The sequence below is a fragment of the Quercus robur genome, chromosome 3, assembly GCF_932294415.1.
Source record: "Quercus robur chromosome 3, dhQueRobu3.1, whole genome shotgun sequence".
Classification (NCBI taxonomy): domain Eukaryota; kingdom Viridiplantae; phylum Streptophyta; class Magnoliopsida; order Fagales; family Fagaceae; genus Quercus; species Quercus robur.
Genome location: NC_065536.1, coordinates 7,136,296 through 7,149,011, shown reverse-complemented (window position 1 = coordinate 7,149,011; position 12,716 = coordinate 7,136,296). Strand labels below are relative to the sequence as shown.

The 12,716-nt window shown below is 34.0% G+C and overlaps 1 long non-coding RNA gene across 2 annotated transcripts; it reads left to right on the top strand.

Annotated features, from left to right (window-relative positions):
• The first annotated feature begins 8,338 nt into the window (after window positions 1-8,338).
• Window positions 8,339-10,452, top strand: LOC126716882 (uncharacterized). Of its 2 annotated transcripts, none has more exons than XR_007652318.1 (3): window positions 8,339-8,604; window positions 8,722-9,019; window positions 10,091-10,452. It is a non-coding gene; the product is annotated as an uncharacterized LOC126716882 (long non-coding RNA). The 2 variants fall into 2 exon arrangements; XR_007652317.1 differs by having other exon boundaries at window positions 9,973-10,452.
• Window positions 10,453-12,716: the final 2,264 nt, after the last annotated feature.

The window sequence follows — 12,716 nt, the reverse complement described above, 5'->3', positions numbered from 1 at the left end:
TCTTATTCCCACTACCCTTATTGCAAAGTCTAAACCAGGCTTTAGCAACTATTTCTACTCTTCTTTGCCACCACCCGCTACCCATATTACAAACCCTATACCAGACTTTAGCTACTACTTCTACTCTTCTCTCCTACCACCGACTACCCTTATTACAAACTCTATACCACACTTTAGCTACTACCTCTACTCTTCTCTCCCACCGTCGTTACCCTTACTACAAACCTTATTCTAGACTCTAGCTACTCTTCTCTCAAAATGGCCAAAACCCATACTCATGTTCTTATTGATTTGTTCAAGATTCGAAAAATGTTAATCGAGCTAATCGGTCTCTGTCTCTTGGCCAATGCATTCTATTTTCTGTGGTTTTCACATATGCCAAAAATGGCAATTGAGCTTCCGGTGGTGACTACTAACACCGAGTACTGGCATGCTGGTTGTTATATGGAAGAAATCTGTGCCAAGCCTCAATTTCTAAAGTTTATCTCCGAGTGCGATGCGTTGTTTATTGGCACGGTAGCAAAACCAGTAAACAGTAGAAATCAACTCTTTGTCATTGCCCTAAAGAATACCTCAAATATGACCAAAAAGGTAAATAGGAGTCTTGGAGATATTGAACTTTTTGATTTGTCCATAGAGGTCAAATCAGATGTTCAATCTTGCAAAGATGATTTGGGTGTGATTGTACACCTACTTGTTGAAACTATTGCATCTCTAGGAGCTAATTTCTCTGTGGTTGGGGCATATAAAAGCAACTGTCACTTCTTATTCCCACTACCTTTATTACAAACCTTAAACCAAACTTTAGCAACTACTTTAGTACTTTTACTCTTCTCTACCACCACCCACTACCTTTATTATAAACCCCTATACCAGACTTTATCTACTTCTTCTTCTCTTCTCTCCCACCATCGACTACCCTTATTACAAACTCTATACCACACTTTAGCTATTACCTCTACTCTTCTCTCCCACCATAGTTACCCTTACTACAAACCCTATACTAGACTCTAGCTACTCTTCTCTCAAAATGGCCAGAACCTATACTCATGTTCTTATCGATTTGTTCAAGATTCGAAAAATGTTAATCGGGCTAATCAGTCTCTATCTCTTGGCCGGTACATTCTATTTTCTTTGGTTTTCACATATGCCAAAAATGACAACTGAGCTTCCGGTGGTGACTATCGACCTCGTGTACTGGCATGCTAGTTGTTATGTGGAAGAAATCTATGCCAAGCCTCAATTTCTGAAATTTATCCCTGAGTGCGGTGCGTTGTTTACTGGCACGGTGGCAAAGCCAGTAAACAGTAGAGAACAACTCTTTGTCATTGCCCTAATGAATACCGCAAATATGGCCAAAAAGTTAAATAGGAGTCTGGGAGATATTGAACTTTCTGATTTGTCCATAGAGGTCAAATCAGATGTTCAATCTTACAAAGATGATTTGGGTATGATTGTTCATCTGTTGAAACTATTGCATCTCTAGGGGCTAATTTCTCCATGGCTGGGGCAGATTTGGGTATGATTGGAAAATCGTTGGTAAACTGTGAGCTGTTTCAGTCAAACTATATGAATGAGTTGGTTAGGAGTGATCCTAAATTCTATATCAGAAGGAATGAGATAAAATTATTGAAGGAACATAGAGGTTTGTTTATTCAAGGGCAAACCATATGATCAAAATTCAAGATTATGATCTCCTTCTTTTGGGAAAGATCAGAGGGCACAAATGGTCATTACAAGAAAAAACTCTATTGCAACAAATTGTTTTGTTGCAATAAACTCGAAATTGTTGCAATAAAACCTTATTATTACAAAAATATTTTGTTACACATTATTGCAATAAACTCTGTGTTAATAGGCTATTGTAACAAAATTTTCATTGCAATAGCATTTTATTGCAATAAAATAATTTTATTATTATTAAAAATACTTTATTGCAACAAAAATATTATTGCTATAATTTATTACAACGTCATTAGGCTCCACACCCTCAAATTTTTTATTTGGTGAAATAAAACAGTGGATTAAGAGAATAGGAAAGAGAAACAGGCAAAGTGTACGAGATAGAAAGGAAAGGGTTATTTTTGTAAGAGCGGATGGTGAAAAATTGGCGAAAATAAAATGCGGGAGGGGATTAGTCTATTGCAACAAGGTTATTGCAAGTTATTGTAACAAATAAAAGATTGATACAATATATTAGTATTTTTAAGTCCTATTGCAAAAAAAAGTAATATATGCACATATTTATATTTATTGCTACTATAATGTCTCTTTGTTGAGCTTTGTTGCAAAATAGTGTTTTTTTTTTCCCCTTGTAGTGGGTATTGACAGAGTTAGGGATGCGATAGGTCCAAGGTGAGAGCTGTTGAAGGTAGGGAAGGCAAAAGACATGCTTTGGGAAGAAGAAGAAGAAACCGGGCTACAGAAGTGAGGGAGAGTGAGGAATTGATTGCCATTGTATCTATTTATAATTTTTACATGGTACAGAGGCAAGTATACAAAGAAGGAAATGGGTTCTAACACCATGAGATGTGTTGCAATCGCCCTCTAAACTTTAAATTTAAATAATTAACCTCCAAATGATGTGATTATAGTTTGCAACGTCCCCCACTTATCCTTAAAGCTCACATTCTTATTTCATTATATATCATTTCATTCATATGATTATGTGCTTATATTTCTTTTATATATTTTAGATTAAATAATAAGTATGTAGAATGTTAAACATGACCAATAAAATAAGGGAAAATTTAACGTAGAGAAAGTGCAACTAATCATGTAATTTGTTTGCTCAAATTTAAAGTTTAAAGAGGATATTACAAATTAATAACGTTAATAGTTTTGGATGAGAATGTATAACTTCCCCTAGCTAGTTACATTTATAATAGAAATTTAGGGTTTTCAAGGTATCTAACTCTATTCGTTAATTGTTGCTTGGGCACTCGGGGAATTTTAGGGTATCTAGAGAACAATAGTCATAAATCATGTACTTCTTTCTCACATTTTCATAGGCTCTTTGCTAATGAGGGTCCAGTTTCCAATACTTGTCCTTGTTCCATCAAAAGTTTGAAGAAGCACATTCTGGAGCATTGGTGATCTGGGCCGTGAATGCATCTATTCCAAATCCTTGATAGTGAGCTTGGAAAGGTCCTTGAGAGTCCAATGTACAGGTTTTCCATGTGAGGCCTATGGTGCATCCCATATGGTTGCCTCTATTTGCATAGGATTCACTGGGAAATTCACTCCAATGTTTGTGTTGTTCTTATATACTCTTATGGGGGTACCATCCACGAAAAACCTATATATATATATATATATATATCCATTTGTTAGAAAAGTACAAAATAATATAATTAAATACCTTCCCTGTTTTTTTTTTTTTTTCCTTAAATGTATAATTTAAGAGTAACAAATTATAAACATTGTTTCAGAAATAAGGAATATAATTAAACCCTATAGTTTCAAACATAAAATATTAAACTCAAAATTTTTTTAAAAATAACAAATTAAACCGTCATCCTATATTAAACCCCAAATAAAATGCCATTCCACTTCAATGGATTGAAATTCAATTTGTTACTTTTTTGAAATCTCATGGTTTTAATTGGTTACTTTCTAAAATATCATGGTTAATTTCTTTCTTTTAATACTATAGAGTTTAATTTGTTACACTCCTAAACTATATGATTTAAATTGTAATGTTTCATAATAATAAAAAAAAGGAATTAGAGAGAGAAAAGATTATCCTTACACTACTTGATATGTTTTCCAAAGAATATGGTAATTATGGAAGTCCCTAGTCGGATTAAACCAAAGATGAATTCTTTGCTCCCTACCACCTTTATCACTTGCGAACACATTTGTGTGTAACAAATAAGGTGGCCTCTTGCTACCCAAAAACTCAAAATCAAGCTCATCATGGCTACCTGTTTTTGATTTTAACTGCCATAGATCCATGAATATCATATTAGTACTTAATTATGTCATGTATACAACCATATTTGAGCAAAATTAGGAGTGCAAGGAGAGAAATGTTCAACAAAAATAAATTTTTTAACATATAAGGTTGTTATGACTGCGGCAAAATCCCTACTGGAAATCTTTATTCTCATACTAAAGAGTCCAGAACCGTAAGTCTTTAGAGACTTAAACCCAAACCCTACAAGATACACACAACAAAACAAAATAAAATGCATTAGATTAGTTGTTTCCTTTTTGGACGTAAGAATATGCATAAATACATACATGTTAAATGGCACATATATGAGAAACTCTATACTTCATGCACAAGATAACACATGCCCACATGTTCATGTAATCACAAAATTATAGTGCTATATTATCTACGTTGAAGGCTATTGCCATGCACTTAAATTAGAGAATATCATAATATAGTTATTAGCTTAAAATTTTAGTAACTTCAGTTGAAATTTTGAAAGCTATTGTCCTGCACCTAAATTAGAGAATATCACAAATTCATAATGCGTGTTATAACTTTTCCCAATAATTTATATATTTAGACCAATTAAGAAACTCAAGAGAAAACATGAGGATAAACAATTATAGAATTTCTCTTAAAAAATTATTTACATCTATATAATTAAACTAATTTACATCCATATTTATATACAATGAGAGTTTCAAGTGCTAAATAAATGAAATGTATAAACAATGATGAGAAATTGCTTCCTTTAAAAAAAATTTTAAAAAAAAAAGATTAGAAGTGAGTATTTAAAAAAAGAACATTATAATTGCTTCCACAAGAACAATTACTTCCTAGAAAACCACGAACCCTTAGGGTGATGGTCACTATATAGGTAAAAAGTTCTTGTGGAATGAGGGGTAAAGGTCGGGTTCAAGTTTCTAAAAGAGAGTTTCATATACATATACACTTAAATTAGACTATACTAGAATTTCTATATTATATTAAAAAAAAAGTGAGCATTTGTTTATTGACAGTTGGGCTTGGGCTTCATTCCTACAAGTGTATTTGAGCATATAATCATTCATAAAGCCCAGTTGGGCTTTTGCTCTTCTCCTACAAAGCCCAACACCACTTCCATTTTCGAACACATTGCCCAAACCGCACCGTTTCCCCCTCCTCCCCTAAATGGTTTGAGAGCTTTCGCGAGGCCAATAGGAATGGCAAACCGTACGGACCCAGCGGCGAAGAGCATAAGGGGGACGAACCCACAGAACCTTAAATTATCTAAGTGAGCAAGGTTGGGTTTGTGCTCTTCATATTATCTAATTGCATGGTAGGGAGCGGGAGAGGCGAGACAGGGACCGTGGCTGGAGGAGGAGTCACTCAAGAAGCCGAAGTAGGAGCAGGGATCGGAAGAAAGAGGATGGGACCGATCACCCAGACCCTGAGATTTCTGAAGCTAATAGGCTGCGTGCATCCCTTGGGTTGAAACCATTGAAATAGATGCTAGTAGCGTAGTGTGCCAAAGTGATCATTTTCTGTTAATATGGATGGATATATAAAGTTTGTGGGCCGTTACTTGTAGCAGCTGGGATTGCCAGTATTGAATGTATGTTCTAGTAAGTGGCAAATGGATGCCAATTACAGATCTTTCATATTTATGCCCCATTGTTTTATGTTTTTTCCATCACTTTGAGAATCAAACCATTTTTGCCAGCATTCTTTTATGTTTGGCTTCTGTTTTAACTGTAGTCAAAATATTCTATTAATGCTGATGAGAACTGCATACTCATTGTGGGCTTCAACATTTTTTTTTCTTTTTTTGATAAAGATTGTGGGCTTCAACTTGATTATGAGAAACACATATTAAATTATAAAATCCTGTTATTTAAGGGATAAAGGGATTTTGCAGCATTGTATAGAAGTTTATACTATCTCTATTTAAACAAGTCTTTGGTGAGAAACAGAACTTGGGTTCATTGCAAAGGTGAAGGCTGAGGTCTGGCTTATGGTGGGTTTGGAATGTATGAAACATAGCCCCTCAAATGATGTGCAAAACAGGAAAGAAAACAATGTAAAATCAAGATCATAGCCTCATAGGGAAAAAAAAAAAAAAAAAAAAAATAGTCCCTCTAATTCTTGTTAAATCCGGTATAAATTTAATTTCAAAAGAAAATCTGTATAAATATTGGACCAATACTTTCAATGGAATTTATCCAGAATAGAGAATACCAGTGATTGCCAACTGATCTACCATATTTCTTATTTTTGAGGAATCGGTTAGAAGATCTACCACATAATTTTAAGAACAGCAGAAGAAAAAAGAGTAGGGAAGCTACGACATGATATTTTTTGTGAAAACATTACCATTGAACATACTTCAAATAAATTACATACTTGGACTCGGCTAAAATTTGCTAATCCTGGCATAAACAAAGATGAAATGAAATGAACTTTCAGCTCGTAACCAAAGAACTAGGAACTTCCCCTATAATCCTCACCAAGGACCTCTAGTAACAATGTGATGACAAATGGAAGTAGTAAGAAGCATGAGGTTATTGTTATATTAGAGCAGTGCTTACTGACAAGTTTTGGCTTAAGAATTTGGCAAATTTGACTTACTTAGCATTGCCATGGAGTGACTCTACTATGACTGCGATCATAGATAGCTACATTAGACATGTTATCCATCATGATGGTTAGCCTGATTGGGATAGCCAATCTAAATTTCATTCCATAGTTTACATGAAGCATCAGAACATAAGCGTGGGTTCAAGGTTGAACAAGCGGGTGAAATGGAAAGGATGTAGAGCAAATCTTTCCCATGCATAAATACATGTATTTAGTCCCAAAAAATTTCTTGGAGGAGAGTTTTGACTCCAAGATATGCGTGGTTTCCGTATGATCTAGACATTTAGTAGCTCTATATGTTTATGGAAGTTTTTGTATTATGAAAGTTGGATACTACCTAGCTTACTCGCCTTTTTGAAAAATTTATAATTTAGTGAATGTTTAAGACAAATTTTGGATTGTAATAGTTGGTTGATATGGAGTTCTTGCATTTATTGTATGGCATAATTTTGCATATGATATTGATTTAATTTCCTTGTGATAAAACACTATGAAACCTACTTTGTGTTCAAACTTCCTGGTTTTGGCAACTTGTTCTTTCTTGGGTAAGCATCTTATAGGTGTTGTTCTTGTTCCCATGTATCTTCCATCCTTGCTATTAGACCATATCATTAGATTTGGTGGGGCCCTCTCACTTAGTGTTATACTTTTAATAATTCTAGTCTTGTGATGTGGAAAATTCAAGTCTATCACATGGCTCTTCCATTTATCTAGTCTCACCATCAATAAACATATCCATGATGGTTGTTCTGAGCAAAAGTGATCAACTTGCCATTGTAAGCCATTTGTTTAACCAACTTTGAATTCTCCTTGGCTTTAAAGACTATTCTTTTTGGGAAGAACTTTGCCTAAAAAGTCTTATAGAACAGGATTATTTGTTATGAATAAGAAGCCAAAATTGTTTAGCTAGTATGACATCATTGAACTTTTCTCATTTCCTCAAATCCCATTCCCCCTTGTACTTGGGTTGGCACAATTGGTCCCATCTTGGCCAATGTTTTCCTTTTCTATCAACCTCGCATCACCTAAACCACCACCTTAATTTACATTTTTCTTTATGGCCTAAGAGAAGAGCCTTATATGGCCACATTAAAGTTTATTCTATTTTTTTTTTTTAATTCGTGCAAATAAACTTTCTTGGATCTCCCTATAAAGAAGGTAAAACCTAAATACTTCCCCTATTACCGAATAAGGGGTACACCTAATGAGCCTTTCACAGCTTCCTTAGAACGGATAATGGTTGAACGATACAAAATTTCATTTTGGTGTGATATAAATACCTAATTCATTTAAAAAAAAAAAAAAAAAGATTGCTTTTTAGAAACACAAAAAATCATACGGCTTTATTCATTGATTTGTTAATGTCAAGTTATTTGGATTAAATAACCATATTTTTATTGTACTTCACCATGATTTGAATTAATGAAAACTACTTACCTTCGTCTAAAAATAAATGAAGCCATAATTGCCTTCAATTTTGCACTTTTATTTGTGCGGTTTTAAATCTTTTACTTTCAAACTTGAAATAAAGAGTCAAAAGAGGAATTCTAGTTTCCTATGTATAGCTATGTTTAAATTGAATAACATCTTATAATTATATCCAATTTCATATCGTTAAAATAATAAATTAATTAGACTTAGGTTGGGTGGGTTCAGACCTTTTTTTTTTTTTTTTTTTTTTTTGAGAATTGGGTTCAGACTTAAGTGTTTAGGCTTAGTTGAGAATGGGTTTTGGACTTGATTTTCAAAGCGATATGGTATGCGGTGTTTTGGGCTAAGGAAAAATGAAGAAAGGGCCTAAACCTGGATTTTAGTGTGAGCGTCAGACTAGACTGGGTCAAACTTGGTCCTTTAAAATTTCGGGTCGATCTGGTCGACCTGACCCGCTTCATATTTTCCCCCAAAACGGTCGGGTAATCCCTAATCTTGAACTCTCTCAAGTCTCACCCTCAAGAGCTCCACCTGAAACCGTTCGTCGCCACCGCCACCAACACCAACGGCGGTGGCTTTCAATTTCTAGTTGTGTATTTGTTAAATCTATATGTGTAGTACTGGTTATGGCTATTGCTTTTGGAAAACAGTTTGATGTGGAACTAATGGACTGAGAAGCTAAATGTGATTGAGTTGATGGAGAATGTAGTGTTATATGTATCATGTATATAGAGTTGTGTGTGTGTGTGTGTGTACTTGACATGAATCAAGAAAAGGTGCTTGTTTTTAATTAAAACTGGTATTTGCTTGACATGTATTTGTGAATTTGATCTCTTTCGTAGGTTTCCTGCTGCAATTTTCTGTATTGCTTTTCCTTATTCCATGACTGTCTTTGAAAATGTGTGCTTGATGTCTTTTTGTATGGCTTCAGATGGGACTAACCTAGACGAAGCATTTTGGAAGATGATTAGGAAGAAGAGGAGGAGGGGATTGACCAACTTGATGGTTTAGAAGATGAGGCTCATGAAAAAGGTTTGCATGTCTTTTATTCCTGTTTAACTTCTGTTTTCATAAAAGGTTCTGGAGGGGAAGAAAAGTAATGGAAGGATATATATAAGTGTAATATCTTGTATGGGAGTAAAATGAGGGGGTTAGAAATCAACTGGTTTGTCACCACATATAAATCACAAGTGTTTCAATCTTTTGCCCTTCTATCTCTCATATAAAATAAATTCATCCTAAGAAGAGAAAGAAGTATTGTTATTTTTTCCTTTTCCTGATGATAGGTCCTATCAATTTTTTTTGTCTCTAAGGATACATACTATTATTTCCCATAGCGGTTCAAGGAATTTTCTTCAGGGTTGTTTAAAAAGCATAAATTACTTAGATAAATTCATATATTAACAATAACAACAATAAATAAATAAAAACATGCAAATACATAAAATTTACAAGTGTTTCAATCTTTTGCCCTTCTATCTCTCATATAAAATAGATTCATCCTAAGAAGAGAAAGAAGTATTGTTATTTTTTTCCTTTTCTTGATGATAGGTCCTATCAATTTTTTTTGTCTCTAAGGGATATATACTATTATTTCCCATAGTAGTTTCAGGAATTTTTCTCAGGGTGTTCTTTAAAAAGCATAAATTACTTAGATAAATTCATATATTAACAACAACAACAACAACAATAAAAATAAAAAATTAAAAAAATAAAAAACACGTAAATACATAAAATTTACAATTGCCTTTTACGAGTTTTCATATTTTGAAACCGTTGTATAATAGTCTCATTATCAATGCTACAAGTTAGATTTCTTTCAATATACACAATCAAATAATCATTCATTCACTGAATATAGAACAAATAATAGAACAAAATTTAATTTTATTGGTATTAAAAAAACTGAGGATGTTTCCAAAAATTTTTTGAAGGGTAGACAAATAAAAAAATTTTAATTATTATATATAAATTTTTTTTTTCAGGTTAACATGGCGCCGCCCCTATTTATTTCTCTCATTCCCCCCTCTCTAAACTCTTGGATATAATGGAAAAGAAATCTTGCTTGTGTTGTTTCTTTCCAGTCTTACTATTCATATTTAGGTGTAACTTCCAACGGGATTATTACCATGGCTGAAGCTCTGCCAGGGAAAGAGAGAGATTTAGAAGACACAACTGTGACAGATACAGATAAAATTATTTCTACAGTTCTGGTTTCTGATTTTCTTCTCTTTTGTGCGATATTGAATGAAAATTAATTTTTATTACAGTTACTTGTTTAAATGTCTTTTATCTAGTGGATCTATGTTGTGACCCATGTCTTCTTAACAGAATGCTTCTTCTTTTTTTCGCTAAAGCCTTTTCCTCATCTTTTTCTAGCCTTTATTTTTAGACAAGTTGTCTTTTTCATTCATTTATAAGCAAATATCTAGCTTATGTCTGTTTAGGATTGGTCCAAGTGGGCAAGGTTGGGTTCGTGCTCTTCATATTATCAGCCAATTGCATGGTTGATTTCACATTGTACTTGAGGTGGTTTTCAGTACTTCCTATAATAACATTTTTTGATACTTCCAGGTTTCTCTGTACTGACAGTGCCATGAGAAGTATGATGGATCGTACATTACTATTGAAGTGAAATGTGATATGGTCTTCTTTGTTTCATCTCATTTAGAATTGCAATAAAATCTATTTTATATTTTATGTATGACTGTTTCACATCTATTATTTTTGGAGAGTAGAGCAAAGTTCTACACTGCTTTTAATTTCTTTCACAATTAGGTAACTACTCCACAGCATTTGTTGCTTTAAAGGCAACATAGGGGACATGGTGACCTATTTTTTGGTTTTGAGAAAGGGAGTTGGGTAAGCCATTGTCTTAAACAATAGGGTTGGTTATGGGCATATGAATTTTTTAGTGAGCATATTTGGACGGAGTTTGTCAATGTGTGATGTAGAAGCTTGTAGAATGTCATGGCAGCGGTCGTGCAAGAACATATAAGGCAGGCACACATTTTTCCAATTGCATAGCAGTTGAAGCCACTATAGTGGTTAAACATCCCTGTAGCTAGGTGTTTTGAATTTTCCAGGTTTCTTTGCTCTGTCATTGTCCAGAGAAAAGTATGAGGGATCACAATTTGTTTAGGTGTGTATTCACAGTTCATCACTTTTCTTCTATTAGCATATATTAAAATTGCATTGCGCTTCCTTATATTTGTAAGTGATGAATTTACCATATAATCAATCCTTAAAAACTTATATTAGCTTTTGATCTTATTCATTTTGTTATTCCTGTTTCAAAGGGAATGAGACTATGATAGAGAATATGATAGGTTATGATTGGAATGTGGATGTGGAAGAGAAAGAGAGAGGAACAAGGACCAAGATTGTTTCCGCCTGGGAGATAAAAAGAAATATGGTTGTGATAGGGAGCGAGAGAGGCAATACAGGGATCATTGCAGATGGAGAAGCCACTCAGGGAACCAAAGTAGGAGTAGGAATTGCAAGGATTGTGAGGGTGGGGAGTATTGGAAGAGACATGCACACAGCAGCACTAGTCCCAGAAGACAGGGATGGAGCTGAGGATAATGGCACTTGAGAAGAGCCTAAGAAGAAGAAAAGAGAAAGATGATGGAACAGACCACCTAGATCTTGAGATTGCTGAAACTAGCAGGTATCAGGCATCCCTTGGGTTGAACTTAAAACTATTGAAATAGATGCTAGGAGGATGGTTTGCTGCTTATTTTGAGGGATAAAGGGATTTTGCAGCATAGTATAAAAGATAATACTAATATCTTTTCTAAAAGATATTTCTTGTGCGAAAGCTGAATTGGGGTTTGTTGCAAAGGAGAAGATTTGAGGTTTGGCTTATTGTGGGTTTGGAATTTACGAAACATAGTCCCTCTAATTCTGTGTAAAACAAGAAAGAAAACAATGTAAAATCAAGTTTAAAGAAAACAAGTAGTCCCTCAAATATTTGTTAAATCCAGTGTAAATATTGGACCAATACTTATTACAATGGCATCTATACATACTACAGAAATACCAGTGAATGCCCAACTGATCAACCATAATTCTTACTTTCGTAGAAGAATAGCAAAGAAAAACTGTAGCCAGTAGTGCAGCTAAGAGCCTAACAAAAAACTAATTATGCATTGTCCAAAAAGGGCGAGTAGGTGGTGCATCACTTCGGTTTTTTGGCTAAGAAGAAAGTATTTCCTAGATGACTTAAAGATAGCAAAGGACAAAAATTATGTGCAGTACTTTAGATATTGTTTCTTAGATCTCTCTCTTAAAATTCTGTTATGTGCCCACTTAATTAAAAAATAGTTCCGTCCCATACTTCTATCTCATGGGATGGAACTATTTTTTAATTAAGTAGTCATATGACGAAATTTTAAAAGGGAAATCTAAGAAACGACACTTAAGTATTGTACTTAAGTCTTGCTTAATAGCAAAATACATCATCTAAATTACTTACTTTTCTGCATGGACTTAGATAAAATTTACTAATTCCTGTCAAAAGCAAGATTAAATGTAATGCACTTCTCTCCCATTAGAATCCCCTTCTTGCATAGTTCCAAGTCACCCTCCGACATCATTTTCTTCTTCTTAATCTCGTTCTTGTTTGAACTGGTGGTTCATTTTCTTTCTCAAGGAACCTGACACCCTCAACTTCGCTAAAGGATACAATAAGCCAAAAAGGATATTTTGTATTAGAATTAACCAAATG